The sequence below is a fragment of the Apteryx mantelli genome, chromosome 3, assembly GCF_036417845.1.
Source record: "Apteryx mantelli isolate bAptMan1 chromosome 3, bAptMan1.hap1, whole genome shotgun sequence".
NCBI classification, from domain to species: domain Eukaryota; kingdom Metazoa; phylum Chordata; class Aves; order Apterygiformes; family Apterygidae; genus Apteryx; species Apteryx mantelli.
In genome coordinates, this window is record NC_089980.1 from 73,814,211 (window position 1) to 73,821,015 (window position 6,805).

Here is a 6,805-nt window from a genome sequence, read left to right on the forward strand (position 1 = left end):
TACTTGGAAAAAGAATAATCCCTTCCAAATTTTTTATTTGTTTTCTAACAAAACCTCCTCTCCTTGCATACATTTCTTCTAGAGGTTTTATTTTGATTTTTTTCAGTGCAGCTCTTTTTTTAAGCCTCTCTGCTGCCTTGCAAAGTAGTAGTTAGCAAGGAACCATCCACATTCAAGGACTGATGGTCTGAGAAATGACTGTGGTGCAGGGAGGCTGCATGCTTGGGGGAACTAGGCCTGAATGATTACTTGCATATCTAGGGCAGCAGTTGGGGTGTGGTTTATCCAGTGTATAATCTGTTTTCTTCAGCAGGCAAGCCACTTTAAAAAGTTCCAGCTATACCCTGCTCCTGGATGTTTTTTCCTGTCCTCTCATTTGTGCTGAGGTACTGGATTACTGGAGTGATCTAATTAGAAAACAGCTTTTTTTTTTTTTTTTTAACCCAAACCATTTGTCTGGTGTGGTTTGAAGTATGGCCCCTCGGCCAGTTTTGCAGGGGTTGTCTGAGGGATGGTGAGTGTGGCTGTGGTGTGGAAATGAAGCCCCCTGGTAGGAAATAGGGAAAAAATGACTGATTTATACCCTGTTTTATATGTGAAACTGCAGCAAATAGATTAGCTGGTAGTTCTAGTCCCTTCTGTTTTTTGCTCACAAGAAGAAGAAAAGGAAAATAAGTATGAGGAAGGAGAATATTTAACAGGTCCACAGGTAATAGCTGTGAGCCTATGAGGGAAACATTCAGTCCCAGGAAAACCTGAAAAGGCAACAGCTTATTTTTGTTTTTCTAAACTCTGAGCATATCTGAATATTCATAATTACTATTTATGGCTTGACAAACTGAAAATTGATTGCACATGGCTAGGGCTGATGTTTAGTGTACAGGTCTGAGCAGGATGGCAGGAATTCATTTGATCTGAGTTTGCACAGCCAAAACGAAGTTCTGTCTTGTCAGCCAGATCTCCTAGGCAATATAGTAATACATTAAAAACATCAACAACATCAATAATTATAGAATGTGTAAATATACATTCCTCTTTTTAGATATACTCTTATTTCTTGTAATTATACCCCATAGTTTATCCCACCATTTATGATATAATGTTTATATTTGACAGAGTATAAACATACATGCATACACATATATAAGGGCAAGGAAAAATTTCCTCTTTGAAGTGTACACACACACACACGCATGCACATACACACACACACACACACACACACACACATATATGTAATGATTCCATTTAGTTGATTGTGCTTTGGGAAAAAGAATGAATCTCCCAAGGCCCTGTTCAGCTCTGTTTCTGTAAATTATTTTAATAGGATTTTTCTTCTTTTTGCTGTTCAGGAAGGAGGAGTTCGTGCTCACTAAATTAAACCAAGACCTCAGTGTGTTCAGAAGATTGTCACCAAGTACTTCAGAGATTGCTTTACGAAGGACTCATTTTCAAGACAGTACTTCTATAATATTATATCATAGAATGATTATTACAATAATATTTATGGATAGTAACATTCAGGCTTTAATAACTCAATCATTAGCCAGGTCTTTTAGTATCAGATAATTCTGTAAGAGGTATGATTCATCTAGAAGGGAGGAAAAGGATCATAAAAGGGAAATCCCTTCTATTGCAATAGCAGTGCTTGAGGTCACGCTTGAGTTCAGCACTTTTGTCTTCCAGAAGCCCTTTTGTTACTCCTTTTCCTGGCGGTGGCAAAGTGATGAGAACAACTTGTTGGTATATAGGAAAAAGAGGGAGGAAAATCCCTTAAACCTCAGACAGAAAACTGGTGCTTGCTACAGAATCAAATAGTGATGGCAAAAAAATACCCAGACTCATCTCTGCCACTTCTCTAGCAAGAGCTGAACTGTTTTTGTGAATTTTCCATTATGCTCATCTGAATACAGTAAGAAAAACTTCAGATTTCCAAGGCGACTTCTACTGGGGTAGTGTGGCAAGGGACTGCACTCAAAGGAGGCATCCTTATTCCTGCTACTGGTCCAAGCCTCACTCTTTTCTTCTTTTCTTCTTTTTAATGTCCATTTTACAAATGTCAGGAAGTAAAGGGCTGGAATTGCAGTGGGGTCCAAAGAAGATGAAAGTTCAAATCTTGCCTTAGCCACCTTTGTTGAGATTTAAGTTAAACATTATGAATAACATTCTCACATTAAGGCTAGTGAAACACTGCAATAAATGACCTATGGAGGCAGACAATGGACATTTTTAAGAACAGATTATCTTAGCCAGAAATGGCTTAATTATGGCTGGTCTTGCCTTGGAGCATGGAGGTAATGGGCAAGATGAAATCTCAAAGTGTCTTTTCAGCACTGTTTTATGAAATTCTCTGAAATTCTATGTGAAAAGGTTGCAATGGCAAGGATAATAACTTTCCCACTTCATTTGTAGCTGTCATTCATTCCTGTGTTATCTGTATATAATGGATCAAGCCTGAAGGCCTCTGAGAACTGCAGAAACAGATAGCTACATATGTGTGTGTTTGAGATAGCAGCAAGACCCAGCATTACTGACCCTCTGCAATGTATAGAGAGAATTCTAATAAGTCCCCCAAAAGAAATAAGCAGAAAAACAAAAACATTTTAACTTGGGAGAGCAAAGTGTTTCAGTGGATTTTGAAACACGCTCAGTTAGGGCTAAATTGAAGAAAATAAGAACAACTGTAGCAGCCCAGATCAAAGGCCCATCTAGCTCACCACCCTATTCCTCACGGCAGCTAATAGAAAATGGTGTAGGAACAGAGTGAGCTGTTCCTGATACTTTTCCAGCCCTCACTTTGCCATAGTTTTCCTGTGAGCCTTTGGGCTGTGCTTTAGCATTTCAATGCCTCAGTTCCTCAGTTGTACAGTAAGTATATTTCTTCTCTTTAATTTTGACTGCAAACTCTTCAGGATAGAACTTTTTGTTGTTTTCTGCTTGCCATGCCTTAACACCTAGATGCATGGCTATCATGCATACTTACAAAGCCTAGTCCCTGTCCCAAGCAAGTTACCATCCAAGTGTAGCAGACTTCGCTTAACTGTGAACTGTGAATATCTTGAAGGACGTTGATTTTGCTTGAGGGCTGTAAGCATAAAACACAGTATGGATAATGCTCTGATGGGACAGATTCTGCACAGAGATGCTCCTCTTTTCAAAACAGGTTGGGCAGTAGTCGGACATGCCTTAACTGCACAGAGCAAACAACTGTCTTCAGGTAATGTAGGCCCATGCGTTTGGGCCTACATTGCTACTTCTGCTGGGGCAACTACTGTGTTGCCTAACTGTATAGTTCACACCGTGGTAGTGGAGCCTAAATAGATTTCTGAGAAGGCATGTTTGTTTCAGCCAACAACTCAGCATCCCAGATGTTGCCATTAGTTAACAAATAAATAGGCAACTAAAGACAATACCTCATCTAAAGTGAGACAAGAACTACTATTGTGTTGCTTTCTTCTGTTCCCTTCTGATGAGATTATAAAAACAGGTATTCTAACTTTAGGCTTGCAGTAAGCCTTTAGAACAGAGCTACGTCCTCTGGGAGGGAATGAAAAAGGTTGGGGGATGGAGATAAGCTAATGTCTGTTCACCTAATTAAAGCCTTGACTCCTCTCTCCTCTGTTCCCTGAACAGCTTCAATGTGTAATGCAGTCAGTCGAGCTTCCTTGGATAAAACAGCCTGCAGTTCATCAGACTTGCAGATCTTCCAGGTGTTCAGCATATTTTCCTGCTTTAGCTCCTTTCCCAGTGAAAACTAGTCTCACTGGAAGTTTTTATATTGTCTCAAAATATATGCAGTTTATGTCATCTGAATGGTAAAAATTCGGTGCAACCTTTTCTCATTTCTTTGATTTTTTTTCAGTAATGTCTTTTCCTATATACTTTTACATTTATTAAGCCAACCTTACACTTTTTAACCTTCAGTAAATCTATTTTAAATCATGGTTAATTTCCATGTGCTTGGTGAATACATGAATGAATGACTCTGTATCATTCCTTACTAATATGGGAGAATTATTGATGCCATTTTCTCTCAAGATAGAAATATCCTTTCTGCTCAACAGCTCTTAGCAATGGAATTACTTAGGGACTACTAGATGAATAAAAAGTGATCATGCGAAAGTAATTTAGTCATGAATCACGGGCAGAGCACTAAGCTTATCAGTCTTATCTACAGCATGCGGTGATGCACTGTAGTGGAAGCAATGTTTCTGATGGGCTTCTCTTGTTCATAATTGTCTAGTCTGACCTCCTCAATAACACAGGCCATTGAACTTCACCTGTAGTTTCTGCATCAGCTTCGTACCTTCTTCTTGATGTACAGTGTCTCTGTCAGGGAGAATCTATTTTGATTTCATCAAAGGGTCTGGTACTCCCAGAGCTTACTGTAAATCTTGTTTTAGAATAACTATTGGTGGTCTGGGATTTAGCCTTCTTTGGCACAAGATCAGCAAAATGGTTTCACTAGGATTTTACCTCAAAAGTGTTAATTATTGAGTAGGCTTCAGTACCTTATATTTTAAGAGGTTAACTAAATTTGGGATACATTCAAAGCTCACAGCCATTTTCAGTGACAATGAGGAAGTGGATTCGTTCTTGGACTTTCAAAAGCAGAGGAAAGGCATTTCCTTTGCGTAGTGCAAATTCTGTGCATGGGGGAATAACACAAGAGTGTTATATGAGTGGCCAGAAATTCAATCTAGCTTTCCAAATGGAGAAAAACTGAATTTGTCTTATATTAGCAGTGCCAGAATTTCCCTAAGAAAAATTCCTCCAAAGAAGGATGTTGGTTTTTGCACGGGAATTTACCAGTGTTTACTAAATTAAACAACAAGAGTCCACAGATCATTAGTTTGCAGGAAACAATTAATCAGCTCCCTCCAGGAAAATGTGAATTTTACTTTATAAACATGGATTTAGTCAACATCCATGGGGTAACTTTGATTGTATGTTTTAACTGAAAAATGTATTGTTTCCCATGGATTTTTTTCTGATTCATACTAATTTCAGGGAGAAGGGATTCACCGTTTTTGCAATGACAGCACTTATTGGTAACACTACTATAATCATCTGTTCTCATCTTCACAGGGAGAGTTTTGCCATCTACATGCAGGGAATGTGTTTTCATGTCACATGCCCCCACCTCTGTAATTTCTGTAGCTGCAAAACACAGCCCACAAGCTGCCTACTGTAGATTACTGTTAACTGAAGCAGGCAGAGAGGAGTTAAAGTAGTCCCAGATAGATTTGGGAAAAACAGAGGGAAGCAGCATATCACATCTAGGAGCTATTATAGAAATCTATTCATCTCTGCTCTGCATAGAGTGCTCTAAATAACTGTGCTTCCATCCTCATGGTCTTAGAGTATTAAAATTGAGGATTGTCTGACTTGCATCAACTGCACCAAGCAAATGCATTGCTCTGCCTGTTAACTTTCTTTTTATGAGGGGCAAGAGTTTCTTTCCGTAACAGTGACACATTGCAGACTCTGTGGGATAAGGAGCTGCTGAAGGGCTGAAGATATCTCATTTTTCATATGTACCTGTAATTGTTCACTGTCTGAAAGTACATTGCATGCTTTCTAATTGGATTGGTGAATTAGCCATCCATCCTTCTTGGAGGAAACATTTCTTTATTTTGATAGACTGGATTTACAGAAATCTGCTTTTTCTGTAGCAAAAACAGATCTTTCAAATGCAAGAGATGCTGAAATGCTACCCAACTCCTCATGATTGATATCAAAATATGTTTACATTTTAAATCCTCTCTGTACAGAAGAATAGATGTCATGTGTAAGAACACTAAGTATGATGCTTTTGCATGATAGCTGAAGATGGATTGCAGGAAATATCCCATTGTGGACAAGATGAAGGCTGAAAGTTCAACACTGAAAATACAGGTGCAGTATGTACACCTTTATCCTAGCTGGGTCATGTCTAGCTTGTGGAGCAGCAGTCAAAAAACCTGGAAAGACCAGTGCGCAGCTAGTCCTGATATCCACAGGCTCCTTGTTCTACTGTTCTACCATTTTTCCCCTTTTATGGTTATACACATTGCCCAAACTCATTCATTTTTAAAAATAGATAAAAGGGAAACACTAAGTGTAAGGCTAATTCTCAAATAACTTGTCACGAAATTTTATGAAAACACATGAGACAGAAACACAATGAGCTTGTGGTCATTAAATATTCCATGGAATTTGTTACAGCAGGAAAGATCACTAGCTTCACTGGCTTCACATGTTTCACTGTGTCCAATTATAGCTGCCTACATAGGTTTCCCCTTACAGTTTCAATTGGTTTATGACATCCTGTCATTTTCTGGCCTAAATATAGGTGTACGCTGAGGAGCAGCTATGATATTCTGAAAACATGGCTGCATTTCAGAGGTGATTCCTGCTTAGAAGAAGAAAAGGGAGAGAATGAATATGAAAGAGATTGCCCTGTGTCACATCATCTGCTGAGAAATACAGAAAGGCATATGCAATTCAAGTGCCGAAGGGCATGGAGAGGCCAGGTAGAGGGAAAATAAAGTACTAGGCATGATATATGTTAGCAAAAACAGGGCTCCTGGCAACATACACATCCGTGGAACAGTAGCGAAAGGAGTGACAAGAAATGGAGGCAGACAGGGAACAACAGCTATATGCAAAACTCTGAGAAGCTGGTATGCAATTTCCTGCATACAGTGACTCTGAATCATTATCAAGGTAGGTAGACTGCAGAACTAGATGTCTGTGCTTGTGGATCATTCTTCTATCGCCAAAGTAATATAGGGACTGTTTGCTGCAGTAAGCATACACACCT